Consider the following 21,247-nt stretch of genomic DNA (forward strand, 5'->3'; position numbering starts at 1 on the left):
TTCTGCTGCCTTGATCAGACAAAGCAATACTCATCATCATCTTCTTTCGGCTGTTCCCATTAGGGATCACCACAGCGGATCACCTGTTTCCATTTCTTCCTGTCCTCTGCATCTTGCTCTGTCACACCAACCACCTGCATGTCCTCTCTCACCACATCCATAAACCTTATCTTAGGCCTTCCTCTTTTCCTGTTACCTGGTAGCTTCATCCTTAGCATCTTTTTTCCCAATATACTCAGCATCCCTCCTCAGCACATGTCCAAACCAAAGTAATCTTGCCTCTCTGGCTTTGTCTCCAAACCTTCCAACCTGGGCTGACCCTCTAATATACTTATTCTTAATCCTGTCCACCCTCATCACACCCAGTGCAAATCTTAACATCTTTAACTCTGCCACATCCAGCTCAAACTCCTGCCTTTTTGTCAATGCCACTGTCTCCAACCAATATAACATAGCTTGTCTCACTACCCTCTTGTAGACCTTCCCTTTCACTCTTACAGGTACTCGTCTGTCACAAATTACTCCTGACACTCTTCTCCACCCACTCCATTCTGCCTGTACTCTCTTCTTCACCTCTCTTCCACACTCACCGTTACTCTAAACTACTGACCCCAAGTATTTAAACTCATCCACCTTCGCCACCTCTACTCCTTGCATCCTCACCATTCTTCTATCCTCCCTCTCGCTCACACACATATATTCTGTCTTAGTCCTGCTGACCTTCATTCCTCTTCTCTCTAGAGCATATCTCCATCTCTCCAGGGTCTCCTCCACCTGTTCCCTACTCTCACTACAGATCACAATGTCATCTGCAAACATCATAGTCCATGGGGACTCCTGTCTGATCTCGTCTGTCAACCTGTCCATCACCACTGCAAATAAGAAAGGGCTCAGAGCTGATCCTTGATGTAACCCCACCTCCACCTTAAATGCATCCGTCACTCCCACCGCAGACCTCACTGCTGTCACACTACCCCCGTACATATCCTGTACCACTCTTACATACATCTCTGACACTTCTGACTTCCTCATACAATACCACAACTCCTCTCTAGGCACCCTGTCATGCTTTCTCTAAGTCTACAAAAACACAATGCAACTCCTTCTGACATTCTCTGTACTTCTCCATCAACACTCTCAGAGCAAACATTGCATCTGTAGTGCTTTTTCCCGGCATGAAACCATACTGCTCTTCACTAATCATCACGTCCCTTCTTAACCTAGCTTCCACTACTCTTTCCCATAACTTCATGCTGTGACTGATCAATTTAATCCCTCTGTAGTTACTACAGCTCTGCACATCACCCTTATTCTTAAAAATCGGTACCAAAACACTTTTTCTCCATTCCTCAGGCATCCTCTCACTTTCTAAGATTTCATTAAACAATCTGGTTAAAAACTCCACTGCCATTTCACCTAAACACCTCCATGCTTCCACAGGTATGTCATCTGGGCCAACAGCCTTGACAAAGCAATACTCAATTGTTAAAATTACTTAAAGGGAACTTGTATGCATTTTTCATGATGTTTTGTTATAGTAAATATGTTTCACAAAACTTTTTTTTTTTTGGAATCATGTTCCCATGACAAATTTAGGCATTGATTGCTGTAGAGAGATAACTAGGGTGATGCAAAGGATATCCATGTCTCTTGACTAAAGCTGCTAGGGGTATGAGTGCCATGTGCTGATGGTATTGGACTGTAGTACTAGGGGTGTGATTGCCATGTGCTGCTGGTATGGGACTTCAGTACTAGGGGTGTGATTACCATGTGCTGAAGGTATGGGATTGCAGTACTATGGGTGGGATGGCCATGTGCTGAGGGTATGGGACTGCAGTACTAGTGGTGTGATTGCCATGTGCTGATGGTATGGGACTGCAGTACTAGGGGTGTGATTGCCATGTGCTGAGGGTATGGGATTGCAGTACTAGGGGTGTGATTGCCATGTGCTGAGGGTATGGGACTGCAGTACTAGGGGTGTGATTGCCATGTGCTGATGGTATGAGATTGCAGTACTATGGGTGTGATTGCCATGTGCTGATAGTATGGGACTGCAGTACTAGGGGTGTGATTGCCAGGTGCTGAGAGTATGGGACTGCAGCACTAGGGGTGTGATTTCCATGTGCTGCTGGTATGGAACAGCTGTACTGGTAGCACTGATTCATGAATTTGTGGCTTCACAAATTAATGATGATACTGCATTTGGCATAATGGCTGAAGGTCCACAGTAGTCATTTAACTTTTGCAGCTTCAGAGTAGAAGTGCTTTTTTTGGCTTCTCAACTTTGAGATTAAGGGGGCTGGGGTGTAGTTCAACAAACCATACTCAGGGTAGCAGATGACCTTGCTATGGTTTTGAATATACAATTCCAAGAATAAGACTTTGTTACAGCAAAACTACACTTTTGCCATTGTCTTCCCCTAAATTATGGTGAAATATGATTGCGCCTTTTCTGACATGATTTTTATTAACTGACTTTCTGGATTTTTTGAGAATGAGCATTTAGATCATAGCTCTCAATCTCTTAGCACAAGATATCTGAACAAAGCCTGACATAATAGGGGAACAACGGCCCCAAAAAGGGGAATTTTAAATGTTGCTCTTATTTATTTATTGACATGTATTAACCGGAAAAGTCCACTGGGTCAGAAATCCATTTTCAGTGGAGGTCCACAGATATGACATACAAAATGAACATACAAAGCAATTTTAACAAAAAATAAATTAAGTCAGTTGATTAGTACATTAACATAAAGTTGGCAGGTTGCTACTTAAATAATATTTATGCTGCATAATGATATATATGCTACATGCATCAGAATTAGAATGTGGGCAAAGCATGCCACCATTACCATCTAACTTGGAAGAAGAATTCAGATCAAGTAGTCTAGTTGATGACTGGGAAGTCTGGTTGAGAAGGGGGGGGGGGTAGTATAGTATAGAAGAAATAGGTAGTTTGTTGATAGAGGTTGGTATGATGATGGAGACATGGAAGTAGGAGGATGAAGGTACAAAAGGATAAAGAAGCTATATATTTATTTATGATGGCCTATGGTTTTGGGCACAGGGACAGATGTGATTGTTGAAAAAGTATTTCTTTAGAGATGTTTTGAATGCATTTATTGAATCTGGGAGGGTGATATCTGGCGGAAGGGCATACCAAATCCTAGATATGGCATAGGAATAGAGGCTATGTACAGCTCTTTTATTAAGTCTGACCATGGTTACAAATTGTTTGTTGGTAAATTGTAGATTTCTGGGTGGGGAGTAGGGTTGTAGTATGTGCTCAAGGGTAGGGCAGCTATCTGGTGTGTAAATTAGTTTATGGGTTAGAGTTAGTTGGGTGGAAATGAGGTATTGTTGGAAGTCTAGTCAGCTAAGTTCCTTAAGAGCTTGACAGTGATGTGATCGACATGGTATATCGGTTGCAAATTTGGCAGTTTTGTGGTAGCATGCTTGGAGTTTGTTTTTGAAAGACTGGTGGAGGTTGGTGAAGATGGGGGCTCCATATAGGAGGGATGGGAGCAAGAAGCTATTGGCAAGTGCCTTTTTGGTGGGTTTGTCCATGTAAAGTTTGTGTCTATATAATAATCTGCCAAGTTTAAAGTGTGTGTGTTTTTTATTGTACTAAGTATGTGTCATTCAAAGTAGAGTCTGCTGTCTATGGTAATCCCTAGTAATTTAACATGAGTTACTCTTTATATTTTTGTCTTGTTTTTGGAGTATATGGAGAAATCCTGTGAGATTGGCTTGGTTGAAAATAGTAAAAGCTTGGTTTTCTTCGGATTGTGATTCGATTAACCAGGTTTTGATTGATGTAAAGGCATTGTGTGATAAGCTTAGCAGATTTTGGATATTGTTAGAGGATGTGATGATGGTGGAGTCATCTGTGTATTGGATAAGTGTGCTTTGCAGAGAGGCAGGATATAGTTTGTTTTTGAAAATATTGAAGAACAGAGGATCTAAAATGGACCCTTGGGGGACTCCTGTTTTATTGACTTAGAAAGTTGCTAGAATAACAGAATCTGTCTTAGTATGTATTCTTCTGAAGTATACGAACCCTGAAATTCTAATATATGTCATTATTTATTGACTTCAGTCCTCAGATCACCCCATCAATTTGCCAGAAAACCACAGATTTTATAAGGAACAGACCAAACACATGAGGAAAAAATGTAGACATTCTGCTAAAATCTAGGCAGTTGGGAGATGTGAAATTTAAAGCTGAACCTTCCTCATTAATTTTATGTGAGTCTTCACAAATTCCTGTGATACTTTTTATAACAAGATATTATTAGATATTTTTCTGGCTTTGTTTGTGAGGCCATGATTTTTAAGTCAACAAGGTCTCAGTTTAATGAGTTCACATATGGGACTAGATAGAACATTCTAATGTAAGCCCCCTAACTACCCCTAGACTTATATCTCTGAAAGTGCATACTTAGAAACTAAACCAGCAGTGATTTGCTGTAGAAAATAGGGATCAGGGAGTTCAACACCAGGGAGCTAACTCTGATCACAAGGCATCTCTTCCAGTCTACACTTGAGAAGGTGTAGTGAAACCATTTTTGTTATAATTATTATTATTATTATTAGCAGTAGTAGTATGTCTTTCTCAATTTCCAACAGGCGAAGTGTATTGTCAGTAACACATCTTTAATATCAGACATCTTCTACTGATTGTTAACACACATACACATACACACAAGCAAGCCTGGTCTCACTTCTCAGAGGTAGTTATCTAAAATTACCTAGCTAATGCTAATATAAATGACTAGTCTCTCCATCTGACACAGTATACATCAACTATAGAGTGCAAGTTTATTGATGTAGATGCATAATGTATCTGCAGTGAAACTGACTTCTACCAAACTAATGTACCTATAATTACCTAGATATGGTTGAGTGTCACCTCTCCACTAGGGACATGTCCATACATGTATATTCATTATTCAGAATGGAGCATACATGCAAGTGACAGATGGCATATTGATCTGAGTTAAAACATTTTTCAATAGCTCTGTGTCCAAATTGCAGTATATATCCCTTGATCACCAAAACACACTCTCAGTGAAGCTATACATAAGTAGCTATAAAGATAACTGGCATAAACAGTCACCTGAAACAACTGTGTTTGTTAACCAATGGCATTCTAGCATGAATAGTGAATAAACTGTTGCATAGACAGCAATGTTATGACTACGTAAACTATTAATGATCCTGAAACATAGGTTCATAGGTTAGTACTAGGCTAACTACCCTTGTGGGCCATTTCAAGCCTAGCCAATTACCCCATGTGAGAATCAAACCCTGCACCTTGTGTCTGTAAAGTAAACACCTTAACCATTATGCCATCCTCCCACCATCTCTGACAATGACCTGACAAAACTGTAAGGACCAACACAACTACCGTCTTCCCCTACTAAGGCTAATAAAATGACAGACAGAAATAGATCACTGTATTTAATGACATGGTCACATTCATTCAACTTGTATATATCTAGTTTACTAATATACTCACTTAATGACAATTAGTTTTTGGAATACAGAATTAGCCTCAGATGTTAAAAACACACAGCTTATAGCAAAGTGACATTAATTTTCAGACAACAAACATCAAGTGGATACTCCTCTGGGATGTTGCCAAACTAGATGACAGATTACCTCTATTTAAGATTATTGCATCAACTTCACTAAAGCGCATACTGGCTCTTGAAGCAAGTCTGACAGTTTCCACAAAATAGCAAATAAGTGAAGATGTGTGATAACTTTTAGTGACCGGGCATGGATTCATTTTTTTTAAAACAAGAATTCCCTTCTCCTGGAATTCTTACATAGGACTACATAATCAGTGCGGGATTATCGACTGTGCCAAGAAACAGCATTAAGAATAGCCACAGCAGCTAGATCTCCATCCTTCCAGACCTTCTAGAAAGCAGAGCATCCATTCCTCCACCCATATAAGCAAGAGCATTTTGGGAGTGATGCTGGCTATGCCCTGGAACTCTGACTCATGACATCAGTTAAAAATCCTTATAACCATACAGTACATGGTTACAAGTATGCCCTAGCACAAAACAGAAACATCATAGAATGTATGTTTGGGTGATGATGTCACGGTTTTGTGAGTTGGACACATTTGATGATGCCTTGCAGTATAACCCCATCATGTGTGCAAATATATGTATTGTATGTGCTATGTTCCTCTTCAAACCCAGTTCTAAAGAGGAGCTAGTAACAGATTAAGTATTGGGAAACAGTAGTATTACATCTCCTTATGTCATATAAAAACTAACCTTCTGAACCAATCAACTCAGCACTTCTTCATTACTATATAAACGGCTCATTTGTCTTACAAATTGAGAAATGTTTGGTAAGATGAAAAGTAAATGTTCTTGGGTTAACAATGGGTTGTCATGGTGTAAAATCAGCAGTTCATTTAGCTCTATACAACTGGGCCCGTGTATATTTTGTTCCCTTGTTTCCTAGAGGAGAGAACAAATACAATGCAGGACATAAACTATAGCATCTGTTTCAGAGGTACTGGGGGCATAGCCTGCAACCACATCAAAATTAAGGCCTCAGCTAGTGAACTAGGAAGGAGGTATGTGAACTGCAAAGAGTATCACCCCAACTGTCCAGTGGTATATATATATATATATATATATATATATATATATATATATATATATATATATATATATATATATATATTCAGGCCACCCTGCATTTTACATGGCTCCATATGGCACACTTGTGACCTCTATCAGTGGTTTGAGAGAGGTGGCTTCCCACAGAACCATCTTCAGCATGATGCTGGATGTGCCATGGAACTCTGACTCATGGTATCATTTAGAAATCCTCATATCCAAACTGAACATGGTTACAAGTGTGCCCCAGCACAAAAAAGAAACATCACACAATGTGTGCTTGGGATGATGAAGTCATGGTTCTGCAGCCTGGACATATCCAGTGGTGCCACACAGTATGACCATAACATGTGTGTAAAAATACTTATTGTGTGTGCTATGTTACACAATATTAAACTTAACAAGCAGCTACAGTAGAGTGGCCTCTTGCAGGAACTACAGTTCCCCAAACCACAAGCAAGGGGATTTGAGATAGACAAGGAATTAGAGGTGGAACCAGCAGCAGGGAATAACCATGCCAAATGGAGTCAGGCACAATATGCTGTGGCACTAGCAAAGAGACCACAGATTGTATTTAGTTTTACAGCATAACTATACAAGATCCAACAAATACAATGTAGTAAACTTGATGCATACCAAACAGCTGACCATGCTTACCCATGCCCAGGCTGGCTACACTGTGCATCAGATATAGGCAACTCAAGCAGCAATTTTTCAAAGGGCAGGGCACAGTTATCATCATTTACATATGTGGGGAAAGAAGTATATAACAATACAAGAGCTAATCAGATATATGCAGTAAAAATTATGCATATAAAAACTCCAGAGTGTGTTTATCCATGGATAGGATGGTCACTTGCATCACACATAGAGAACATAAGTAGCAATGTACAAAGGGCAGGGCACAGTTGTCATCAGGTAGCATTGTCACCTTTTGTTGTGGAAGACCAGAACATTGTGGATTTTATTCCCACACTAGGAGATTGGATTGCTGACACTGAAGTGCTGCATTAGGATGGGCCTGCACTTTCGAGTGTGTTGTACTTCAGTTAAACCAAGGTCCTATGTTCTTAAGTTGGTGGTAGCTCAGGTGGATGCAAAAGATCTCATGGCACCTGTCAGAATTGGGGTCCTTTTTTTTACATTATTTGCATCAATACAATATTTACAATACATATATATATATATATATATATATATATATATATATATATATATATTCACATGCACACTCACCAAATATATATACAACAGACCGGACAGTTTCTGATGGTCTGGCAGCATGTTATACTGTAAGAAATGTTTATGTAATCCTTCATCTGCCATTAAGCAATATAGTGTGATGAAAACACTTGCAGTTATAGACATGTCTGGATGAAGACATGCAATACGGAGCATAATTATTTTATGAACAGGTAATGCATGTGAACAATGAATGACATAAGAAATATTTGCATCATTACATTTTCAAACACATGCTAGAACAGATATCAGGCAGATACATAACAATCATGGTTGCCACAAAAATATGCGCATTGGTCATGCCATGAAGAGCACTCTTGAAGACCTTCCAGCAATTTTCCAAATGTATAAGGTGCATGCATAGCCTACCTTGTAGGACAAGGCCTAAGAAGCTGGACATCTGAGCATGGCATAACCATTGTCTGTGTGTACCAGATCTAACCCCCTGCTTATTATACAAGGCTCTCTTCAGACCTTGTATTCCTGTATGTGCCACATCCTATAGCAATGGAGGCTGTCACATATAACTGAATTGAATGCATGCACTAAGAGGGGGGGTTCCAGTTATAATTTGAACACTCAGATTTAGTCAGACTGCAAGAAAGGAGATGCACATTATTGTTCACTCAACAGTGAGTATTACAATATGAATGCTTCCCTGACAAGGAAACAATTTCATTACTCAGGATACACACTGTCCTAGAACTGAACCACAGTCTCTCTGCATAAGTATGTTATACAAGCAAGTAGTCACCGCACGTGCCACAGGAGCAGTCACAGCACAGCATGCCCTGAATAAGCATTTTGCAGTCACAACCTGTGATGATTTTCATTGTCAGACATAAAAATGGATAACAATAAATAGATACAATGAAGTTTATGTAGCTTCAGTACATTCATATAATGTTGCCCCTTTCAGGAATTGAACAGCAAGCTATGCAATGTGACTGATTAATGATATATGAATCAACCAAAATGGAAGTCTTAGCATGACACTCCACCTATGCTAAATTACTACAACCGATGTGTGTACGGTAAACAATCACTGAGATAAAAGAGATGGTTGAAGCCTCTCCAACTGTAAAGGGACACATTATAACTGTGGCATATGCCATTCATACATTTAAGTATAAGGCCCAAAAAAGCCTAAAGCCACTAAATGTGGATGCTGAACACATCAACATTTGACAATAGAAAAGACATGATATTGTACATCATGAATACTCTACGGTAAAAAGTGTCACTGCAATTGTGAGATATATCCTTACATGAAAGCATTACATCATGTTATTGCAGCAAGGGATATATGTGACTATAATTGTTCTACTGTTATAGTTCCGGTATAGTTTATTAGGCGGTTTGTCAGGAATGCTTGAATTTTTACATAGGAAAGACAAAGGGTATATTTAGGAAAAAATATACCAACATCAGTACGGCATATCCAGAGGGATGAAAAGAATGTACTTGCAAGACACATTCAAAAATTTCCCTCACACAGCTTCAAGTATACAGCAGTGGATAAAGTGGATATGGGACCAAGAGGGAGACCTGCAGTATGTACGTAGAATATAAAGAATAAAAAAAAAAAACTTTGCTAGAATCTTCTTGTGTTCTGACTGAGTGTGCTCCTCAGCTGATAAGTATATTTTTTGGCACTTTTTAACTGTTCAGAGTTGAATAAAACAATAATTGAATTCAGTTCAGAATACAGTTGGAATAAATTGCATTTATTTAAACTGTATTTGCTTTAATATTGCTAGACACTCAAGAGTGCTAGCTTGCACTGCAGTTGAATTGTTTCTAGTGCTGTTCGAGCTGCTTTTCTGTTTAAAAAAAATCTAAGTTTGTTTCCTGCCTTTCCTGTAACTAGTCTAGTCCAGATACAGATTTGCGGTATCCAGGACTGTTGTAAGCTTCTGAGCCCCTCAAGCCTTTCTGTGTTGGAGGGAAGCCTTGTAGCTTATCAGTGGGAGTGGTAAGCACTAGGTAGCCTATCTACCACAAGAGGAGTGGTTTCTGGCACAGAAATTGTAGTTTACTGGTCGTTTCAGAATTTTTTCCATCTCTTTCAACTTTCTGGTTTAAAAGTTTGTGCTTGTTTCCCACTTTCCTGTAACTAGTCTAGTTCAGATACAGATTTGCTGTATCCAGGACTGTTTGTAATCTTCTGAGTGGTGCCAAAGTCTGCTCTTCAATTTTTTTCCCTTAGATCTGCTAGTTCTCTCCTCTCCTGCACATTTACTAGCTTATTAGTCTAGCACTTTACCAGATGTCTTGTAACAATTATTGTAGCACACAAAGCACTAAACAGTATGCAAAGAAACAGCTCCGGTACTTATTATTAATGCCCACCCTTCCAGGCATGTCTAAAGGTCAGTTCCCTGTTCTTTCTCCTATTAACCTGGTGAACATGGCCATCCTGAGGCAATGTAGCAACTGCCTCATGTACACTGACAACCCTCTCTTACCTCCCAACACAGACTAGTGAGAGATATATTATACTTATATATCCAAACTGGAAGTCATGCACTCTCCAGCCAAGACTGGAATAGCTGGTCAAGAGGAGAAGGACAACACTTGCACCATGCCACATGGAACACATATCCCTACAGAACACACACCAGCACTGTCTTCACATAAAAACAAAAAACACACACTCACCTTCACTGAGGCTCTCAATAAAAATTTACACAAACAGCAGAGACCTCCAAGGCAGAAACTCACTTGACCACAACAACACAACACTAATCACGAGACACATAACTTTCCTAAACAGTGTACCACTCAACCAAAGCCCCTAAGGCAAAACAGCATGCCCAAGACACTAGTCATAGGTGACTCGATAGTGAGGCACACCAATGTACCACTCACTAGGTTGAATAAGGAGAAAGTAACAGTCAGCTGCCTGTCAGGTGGCAGGATCCACCACATAACTCACACACTCAAGTCCCTCAACAACAGGTACAAATATGACTCTGTCATTATACATGTGGGTGTGAATGACCTGAGATGTACCTCCCTGGACTACATGAAAAGAGACATGGAGGAGCTCTTGGATTATGTGGCCCAGGCGGGAATGACCCTAGCCCTGAACAGCATCCTACCATCACCCAGAATGATACCACAGTACAGCAGAAAATGACTGATTTCAAAAATTGGCTACATTTCTGGTGTCATTCTAAGGGGATCCAGTATCTGTCTGCCTGGGATGACATGATTGACAGACCTTGATGCTTTGCCAGAGGCAGCCTGTGTCTGTCACCCCTGGGCTTCTGGATACTGGCCAAGGCTCTTGCCACCCCTATAGTGCCTTTTTTAGGTGGTGTTCCAAAGACCGAATTACCACCATAACAGCTACAAACAAATGCAATCTGAGGGTCATGCTGCTCAACGCTAGAAGTCTAAATCTCAAAATGCACTCTCTCGAAACACTCTTTAAAATGGAGAACTTCGACATTTGTGCTGTAACACAGCCCTGGTTTAAAGCAGCAGAAGGCATCCCAGCACTACCAGGGAATAACTCATTCCACACCTTTTGGCCACAGAACTTGAACCGAAGCTCCAAACCCAGTGGTGTTTCCATATTCATACAGGATGTGCACACCTCAAAACTGGTAGCCCAACATAACACATCAGAGATACTTCAGGTGCAGCTAACATTGCTTAAGACAGTGATTCAGGTCATAGCCTGCTATAGGTCTCCAACCATATCCTAATACTCACAATCCACATTCCTAAGCACCCTGGAGAATATTAGGGTCCAGCCTAACACTCTCATACTGGGAAACTTCAACTACCCCTCCATTAACTGGGAAAACTACTCATGTACCAATACACTTGCCCAACGTTTCCTGGAATTCATTAATTCCAATGCCCTGTACCAGCTCATTCTTACCCCCACTAGGAGTAGCAACATCCTTGACCTGGTTATTACTAACATGGGCAACCATTGCTCTACACCAACAGTCAACTCCTCCCTAGTTAGATCCAACCACAAAGTAATCATCTTGGAAATCCACATCACCCCCCCCCCCCGCCCCCACAAAGGTAACCACCATGAAAAACTTCTCCAAAGCTAACTTTGGGCTCCTAAAAACAGAGGTGGCTAACTTCACGGCACCCATGTAAATGGAGAATAGTTGCATGACCACAGAATAATACACCAATGCACTGTACGAACATGTACACAAATGCATGGATCTCACCATATCCAATAGAACCAAGATGCTCTCCTCCAAAAAAAGAAAGCCAATCTGGTGGTCGCCTGCCATAAACAAGCTCTACAACAGAAGGAGGAAACTGATGCAGAATAAGGTGAAGTCCTAAGACTGGAAAAACTCCCTTATCAGCCACAACAAAAAATTGAGATCCCTCATCAAATTCTCTAAAGCTAGCTATGAAAACAGGATTGCAGCAGATAGTAAATACAACCACATGGCCTTCTATAGTTATGTAAAGAATCTCCACAGCGATACCCAGATTTGATCTGAGCTACTGCACAATGGTACCACCTATACTGAGCAAACAGATATTGCCAATATACTGGCCGACAGATTCAGTGCCAACATTACCCCTCTCCCCCCTCCAAAGGACCAATCACAATACCAGTAGATTGCCAGCCACACAGTATTACTGCTTCACAGGTTAAAACAGTGCAGTCCAAGGCTAAAAATATAGCTTCTATGTGACCTGACAAAATCCCTGGCTGTGTTCTACATGAACTACAGATTGAACTGGCACCTCACCTGTGTGCCCTGTTCAATCACAGCCTCACCTCAGGCTTTGTCCCTACCGAATGGTGCATTGCTACAGTCATCCCTCTCCACAAAGGTGGGGCAACTACAGACTCTGGGAACTATCGCCCCATTAGCCTGACGAGTCTGATATCCAAAGCTATGCAATGCATCATCATGGACCTAATAAACAAGGATATAGGGAATCTTCAAACCCTGGATCCCACACAGTTTGGTTTTGTGAAGGGTAGATCATGTCTGCTCAACCTTGTTGACTTCTATGAGTCAGTCACCAGAGCTGTGGATGAAGGCAAGGTGGTTCATACAGCCTACCTTGATCTGGCCAAGGCATTTGATAACATTCCCCACTCAGGAATCATAGAAAAACCACCCTAAGCTAGGCATTAACCCCTATATCACTAGGTGGGTTGCAAACAAGTTCACAGATAGAACCCACAGTGTGAAAGTAGTTGGCTCCAAGTTAGACTGCCGACCAGTCATGAGTGGAGTTCCACAGGGTTTGGTCCTAGGTCCTGTCCTGTTTGGTATCTACTTCTCTGAAGTGCAGGCCAACAGGAAGGGACTCTGGCTGACAAAGTTTGAAGACAGTTGCAAGTTGGGAGTTATTATTAACTCCCCAAGTGATGTTTACATCCTACAGAAAGGCCTCATTGAGACCAACGACTGGTGTCAGAACCATGGCCTTAAGCTCAATGCCAAAAAATGTGTCATCATCCCTTTTGGGAAAAACCTGGTTACTATGAATTACCACATTGATGGTAGTCCACTGAACACAGAAGGCGTTATAAGAAATCTGGGAACACAGGTTGACAGCAACCTCTCTTTTGACCACCACATTGCCATTGTAATCAGAAAATTCTTATATGCAGCACATCTCATTATTAAGGGTTTTGTGTCCAGGAAGAAAGAGGTCTTTGTCTCCCTCTACTCTTCCCTCTTTAGGCCAATCATTGAGTACAATGCCTCATTTGACATGTACCTCACTAGACACCTGCAACAGCTGGAGAGGCCACAAAAGTACCTCACAAAGAGGATCCTAGGCCTTAACCACTTGTCCTATTTGGACAGACTCAGAAAACTCCAACTATTCTCTGTCTCATATCACCTACTTAGAGATGATATCTGCTTTACTTACAAAACCATGTCTGACCCAGCTCTGTTAGAAATGCTACATCTAAAGAAATCCCAATCCTTCCACACCACACACTCCAGTAACCTCTACCCCATTACCACAATCATCAGAACATGCTGGAGGGACAGGTTCATAGCCCAGAGACTACCCATGCTATGGAATAGACTTCCCATACATGTCAAACAAAGCACCTCACTGGCCCTCTTCAAGAGAAATCTTGATGAGTGGATGGTAAATAGAAAATTCACCCTGTGGATCACTCCAGTGGCTCTACTCGACAGAGGCATTGGGAACTAAGGTCGGGTAGCACAATGCCAGTTTAATCCTATGGGCTAGACTTGTAAAGGCTCCAGGGCCATTAGCCTAGTACACACCTATGAGCCTATAAAGAGTTAAGCTGGCAAATAAGATACAATGCAGGTGCCCCCCCCCCCGTCTCCATGAAACCATACCCATTAGTAGTGTGCTGAAATTGAAGTCAGAATTGTTTTTTTAAAAACAGAGGACCATAATGTTCAAGAATGGTTTAAAAGTTATTTTTATGAACAAGTTAAAAAGCATCTCACAGTCTACATTTGTATTGTATTTATTTCTTTTTAGAAAAGGAGATGTAATATATTTTTAAAATTGACAGTGGTAGTTTTTAATTGTGGACACATGATCGAGTTTAATGCATAAATAATGTGTGAATTTGTAATGCAGTTATTCTGATGATGTCAGAGTTACCACTGATGAAAGTGCTTAATTCTCGTACATTAAGGTGTTGTTGAAGGGTTGCATCTGTTGTTTCTTGTTTTATTCCAAGTTTGGTGTCTTTTAAGTGGTTTATGAATTGGCAGCCTATTGCAAAGATGCAGCAGTTGCTGGGAGACAATTCTGTCCCACCAGCATGTCTTATTGAAGTCACAGGCCATACTTAGGTCCTTGGAATGGGTAGGTCTACTCCCATTTGATTTATGGATTTGCAGCAAATTCATTAGGTTTGGGTCAGAGATTGCTCTGTAAGCCATGCATATGGCTCCCCTAAAAAGTCCATATGATGCTGAGGGTTACCTATTATATTCTCAAAAGCCAACAATGTCGAACCCAACATTGTCGACACGAGAATAGCGAAAGTGCAGAACGTCGAACGGGTAAAAGAAAATCTCCATAAGGGGAGATTTCCATTTACTTCAATGTAGTGCAGTCTCAGAGTTGGTATATTTTAAGAGCGGGGGCGAGGGGGGTGCAGGGTGGCTTGCCCCCTTGCCTACACCCTTTAGATTTTCTTTTTTTGTTTTAATTTATTTTTTCTGAACGTTCAAAATGTTAATGGTTCGATCATTAAAAGTCAACCTTTAGTGATTCGAACCATTAAACTTTGGATGTTCTAATATAGACCCAATGCTGAGTGTAGTGACAGCGACTTTAGTCGGTTTGTGTAAGCCATGTGCTGGAGTCCCTTGATCTTCTTAGTTAGAAACATCTGAGGTCTCTCCAATTGCTGCATGAGATTTGTACGGTACATGCAGAAAGGGGTGTTATACTCAATTATGGGCCTCAATAGTGAAAGGTTAAAAACTCCTTTGCTAATCAAGTGTGCTATGTATAAAGCCATCTCTACTACAGTAGATACATGGTGGTCAAAGTTAAGGTCACAATCTACTTGTGAGCCCAGATCTCTTAGCACTTCATAGGTACAAAGGGTATTGTTGTTGATTTGATAGTGTGAAGGGACATTGTTTTTACTGAAGGAAATGATGATGCACTTCTTTGAGGTCAGTTTGAGACCATGACTAAGACACCAGTTATCAGTCTGTGTAAGACCCTCTTGAAGTATACTGACATCATTTGGAGATTTAATAATTGCACCCAGTTTGCAGTCATCCGCAAACCTGCTCAGCCACAGCCCCTTAGAAATATATACCAAACAGTAGGGGGCCCAGCACTAACCCTTGTGGCACCAACTGGTGACAGGTCTGCTGGTTGATATGAAGTCACCCACTTTGATAGTTTGTGACCAGTTTGTGAGCCAGTTGGCAAGCCATCTTACAACAAAGGGATTTATATTCAGTTTGCTAAGTTTATCGGTAATGCCTGAGTGTGAGACTGTGTCAACGGCCTTTGCCAAGCTGAGGTATGCAGTGTGCATAAATTTACCCTCATCAATGGCCTGGGTCACACTTGCAAAAAAAATCCACCAAGTTTAACAGGCAAGATCTGCCCTTGACAAAGCCGAATTGGGTGGAGTCCAATGTTTGGAGATTGCTTTTGTCTTTACTTATGAAGTCCATGCTGATACATTCCATGGCTTTAAAGATGAGGCTGGTCCCACTTATGGGTCTATAATTTACTGGGTCTGTTGCTAAGCCACCTTTGTGGAGGGGACCAACTGCTGCTTTCTCCCGCCTGCGACAAAAGCTTGGCTTGAGGGCGCCGCTCATCACTGGGTCGGAGCGCAGATGGAAGGGGGCCACCTCTCTCCAGCAGTGCACCGCACATTCGTGGGGAACCGGGTGCTAAATCATTCGTAGACGACCTGATTCTGGGTCAGGGTTTTGTACGTAGCAGAGCAGCAAAAAGCTGCAATCTATTGAAAGTCAGCCCTCTGCAGCAACAAAGCGTGTAGTTAGGCTGTTTGTTTAGAAAACAGCCTGAGATGTCATCAGGTTCCATAGAGGCTGTGTTTTTTGCCTCAGACAAGGCTTTAATGATCTGCTCTTCAGATATGTAGGGTGGGGGGGGGGGGGTTGCAGGCAAGGTTTGTGACAAGTTTTCAGGGGACAAGGGAGTGAAATTTTTACCAAATCTGCCCGCTAGCAGGTTTGTTTTCTCTGCAGGATCATTGTGTCTGATACTGTTAGTCAATAGTTTGGTACATGCTCGAGTCCAACCTTTTAAGCTATGTACATAGCTGTAAAAGACCTTATGATTATCCTTGGCTATGATTGCTGTGTTTTTCTCAAATTTACCCTTAGAGGATTTGACATGTTTTCTTATTTGCCTGTTGAGGCTGACAAGGGTGCTTTTTCATTGTTGGGGACTTTTAGTTTTCTTAGACAGCAACTTTTTGCGTTTGTTGTAAAGTTTGTTAATGTTGGATGTCCACCAGGGCAGCTTTTATTTTTACTTGCAGCTCTGGCTTTGATTCTCTCTGGAACAGCCAAATCTATACACTTATACAAGTGATTGTACTGGGCTTTAGAGTAAGTTTTGGTGTAGTTACCACTTACAGATGGGGGTGGAGCTTGGAATGCTTTCATAACTTCCCCTACAAGGGTATAGTTTGCCTTGGACGAGTTTTTTACTCTGATTTCGCCCTTCACGAGTTCTGGTGTTAGTGCCAGTTCGAAGGTGATTGATTTCTAGTCAGATTTAACTAATGAGAGTCCAACAGTTGCGGTTTTGCATCTGTTTGTCATGTTAGTGAGGACCAGATCTAGTACATTTGTTCCTCTTGTTCGGGTTTGAACAATTTGTTACAGGGGCATTTGACTTAACAAAGTCAAGGAACTTTTGTGCTAGTGAGTTAGGGCTAGAGAAGGTTTCCCATTTTACGGTGGGATAATTGAAATCCCCCATGACCAGATTGTTTAGCGATATTTGGATTGACTCCAGTTTGGTCAAGAAGGCCTCAAGTACATCATAACCCATAGAGGGGGATCTATAACTGGCTATGACTTAAATGAGGGTCTTACCCACAATAATCTGAACATGAAGTAATTTCATTGAGTTGTCCAGTCTAACTGTTTGGGAGGTGAATTTACCTGTAATATAGATAGAAACACCACTTCCTTTGGTTCTGTCATGTTCATTTTGTGGTCTGAAGGCACTGTAGCCTTGCAAGGCTAGGGTACTCACTGAGGCCTTGAACCAGGTTTCTGGGACTCCACAGACATCTATATACTCTAGTGATGGAAGTGCTTCCAGGGTGTGCAGATTTTGGTTTAAGCCCCTACCGTTTAGCAGAATAACCCTTATATTGTTATGGTTGGCAATTTTCACGTTGGCAATTTTGTTTCTGAGATCTTGTCTAAACTGGAACTATGGGGGAAGCAAAATCCTTTGCCAGCAGCCAAAAGCCTAGTGGTGCCAGGTGCAAACCGTCTCTGGCAAAGCAGTGACATTTGTCGACCATGTCATCCCAGGTTGACAGAAACTGAATCCCCTTTGAATGACACCAAAAACTAAGTCAGTTATTGAACTCAATAATTTTTTGCTTATGCTGTGGCATAATTCTAGATGAGGGTAATATGCTGCATAAGGCTAGGGACATACCTACCTGGGACACATACTCGGAGAGCTCAATCATGTCTCTTTTCATATAGTCCAGTGAGGTACATCTCAGGTCATTTACTCCAACATGAGCTATGACAGAGTCATAGTGGTACTGTTGCTGAGAGACCTGAGTGTGTGCATGATCTGACAAATCCTGGCACCAGACAGGCAGCTGACCATGACTTTCTCCTCATCTAACCTCGTGAATGGAACATCCATGTGTCTCAACATGGAGTCACCAATCACAAGAAAATTTGGATTTTGAGTGTTATGCCTTAGGGGCTTAGTAGGTGAGACACTGGTGTTGCTATGTGTCATGGGTGCTGTGGAAACTAGTTGTAGCAGTCTTTGTCTTTTGTTTTGGAGGTCTCAGGTGTTTCAGTAAGTCTCTTGAGAGAACCTCCGCGAATGTTGATTTATGTGTCAGATGCATACTATGTATATGAGTAGTGGTACTATGTGCATGAGTAGTGGTGGGTGAGTTGACAACCTCTTTAGTATTGCTGTTTGAGTGGGAGAGAGCAGGGATTCAAGATTCTTGGTGTAGATGCATCTCTCACACTCTGTACCAGAGTGAGTAATTAGTAGAGGGTTGTCAGTCTACATGAGGCAGTTGCTACACTGCCTCAGGAGACCCAAGTCAACAAGGCTGGCAGGAGAAACAAAAGTAGGTAGTCCAACTGTCCATAATGGGAGGTTTGAAGAAATGTTATCACACAGGGAGTGCTTTCAGGACTGATCTAGGAGGTGTTCTGTAAATGGGTATTTTTGACTGGGGTTTTGGCTGGTGGTTTAATAGGTCACAGGTCACTAGCAACACTTCTTAGAGTAGAGATGTACTAAGGATGTGGACTACACTATGTATGTATTTATGTACTACAGCTGTATCTAAGGGGAAAAATTGTCTCTCTGGCTCTGGTGCACAATTGTGCAGCAGAGAGAGGCACTGCGTGATGCACAAACAAGCAGAAACCCACTCAAATGTAGTGCTAATACCAGAAGCTAAAAATGTAAATAAAACTTAAAAAACTCAGAAGAAACAATGAAGGTGCTTATTCTAAGACCTAGACCAATCACCCTTCATCAGACAGGTTCCAATCAGCGCACCCTTCTCGAAAGGGTGCAGAAGGGCCCCTTCCGATCAAAGATGGCTTGGAAAATGTGCTCAGAATTCAACAGCCACTACAAATAGACCCAGCTGCAGCAAACCTACGTGGGGAAGACTAAAACAAAATGTTTCAAACAGCAGAAAAACAGCAAGGAGACTAAAGAATGTTTTAAACAGCAAACAAATCAGTTATTTAAAAAAATGCTTGGCAGGAAAACAGAAACATAACAGATGCTTTGCAAACAGTGAAAATAATAAAAAAGCTTTGCAACACCACAGTATTACATTTGTATTATTAACATGAATATATCCTAACTATAAGCATTTAATGGCATGATTTTGATAACATCTGGCAGCTCAGCAAAATTCAATGGACCGAATGCTCCTGGAATCCCCACTTGCACTTCTTCACTGAGGGGGCTGTACACCTAAAGAATGGGCTATCAGATAATGTGGAGCAGGCAGAAGGGATACAGGCATTAAAAAGGATATGGGGCACATAAGATATAGATAGAGGTAATATAGAATACTAAATGCACCTAAAAGGCTAACATTAAGTTAATATAACGGAATCTAATCTGAAATAGAGACAAATACTTCACATTTAAATTGTCTTTTACTCAGCTGCATGTTCAGGGCAAGGTCCTCTCATTCAGTGAGTTAACTCACCCATGCTAGTCAGTGTTAAGAGACAACTCTGCTTGGTCAAAATACCTTTCAAAAGTAGCTGTTTTTGGAATGTGCTTCTTTAAAGAATCCGATCTGTCTGTCAAGTACTGAATTTAATACAAGCTATTTTTCAGCCTGTGGCATTTAGTAAAGAGCCATCTTAAGTTCTTACTTGAGTGTTCAGTATTTCTTCCTAAGAGTTATGTAACTATCCCAAAACACAATAAACTAAGATGAATTGACAATTCCAGGAAGAACGCAAATTATCTGCTCATGAGAGCTATGGAGCTACACTGAGCTATGGTATTGATCTAGTATATGCCTTGATATAGCCTCTAGTTGCATGCAGGCAAACTGCATCATGGGACACAAATAAATAAGCTCTTTTCCAAAGACAGATATCTGAAGGGCAAGAATGTCGTACAAAATACTAACATTTGTAAAAACTGGATATGTACATTCTCACACAGCAAAATCAGCTATAGATGCATTATTTCATAAAATATTTAACCAAGATAGTAAAGAAAGTATTTTCTGATCCTGTTTTATAAGTAATTAAAACAGCAAGCAACGAAGTCTTGAAAAAAAAAACAGGTTTTCTGTAACTAGTAGGACTTGAGCAGATAAAGCTCTACATACTACGAAACAATCATGATTCGGCCTTCAATCCTAACCTACTGTTATGTGTTCTTGACATGGATGCCAACATTCAACTATCTAGCTTTGCTTTTATGGTGAATTTCTTGGCATCAGTGTCTCAAATAAATAATAATATAGTTAGAATCAGAAACCTGATCATAATACCCTGTTATGCACTGCATCATTGTGTTAGTTCCACTTCAAGAAAAGGTACATAAAACAGTTCACTCTTAGTCAGCATGTGTATTCTTTTTACAAAAGACAAAATCTCTTAGGAAGACAAAACAAACCACTTCAGAATATATATTATAAAAATAAAAAAATAAAAAAACTGCAGTCATTCTCTGCATAAGTTATTGCAAAATACCTGTCTTAATAACGGGCAAGAAGCATAAAATCAGTTAGTGAGCCTAAATATTGAATAACAAATATTTTTCTGCTATGTACATACCAAGTTTCCTATATATTGTGGATGAAATTAGAGTGAGCATATTCATTTTTTTCTACATAATTTATTTTTGGATACGTTCTGACATTATCCCTCCAAAAATCAAATAGTTTCCCTTGTCTAACTTATCTTCTAAGAAGTAATCATCTAATTTGCTTTTGATATTTATACATTTTTGTCTAACCTCTGGTAATTGTTCTTTCAAGTGAATGTGATTTTAAGACTTCTATCCTATAACTACATATTTAATGCTGCAGTCTTTCCAGCATTCTAGCTGCAGTGGGGCTTGTGTTTTTTGAATGTCTCTTATTGTCTCTCTTGATGAATCCATTTGGAAGGCCATTCCTA

The sequence above is a fragment of the Protopterus annectens genome, chromosome 1.part1 (genome assembly GCF_019279795.1).
Source record: "Protopterus annectens isolate FY-2018-M chromosome 1.part1, PAN1.0, whole genome shotgun sequence".
Taxonomy (NCBI): Eukaryota; Metazoa; Chordata; order Ceratodontiformes; family Protopteridae; genus Protopterus; species Protopterus annectens.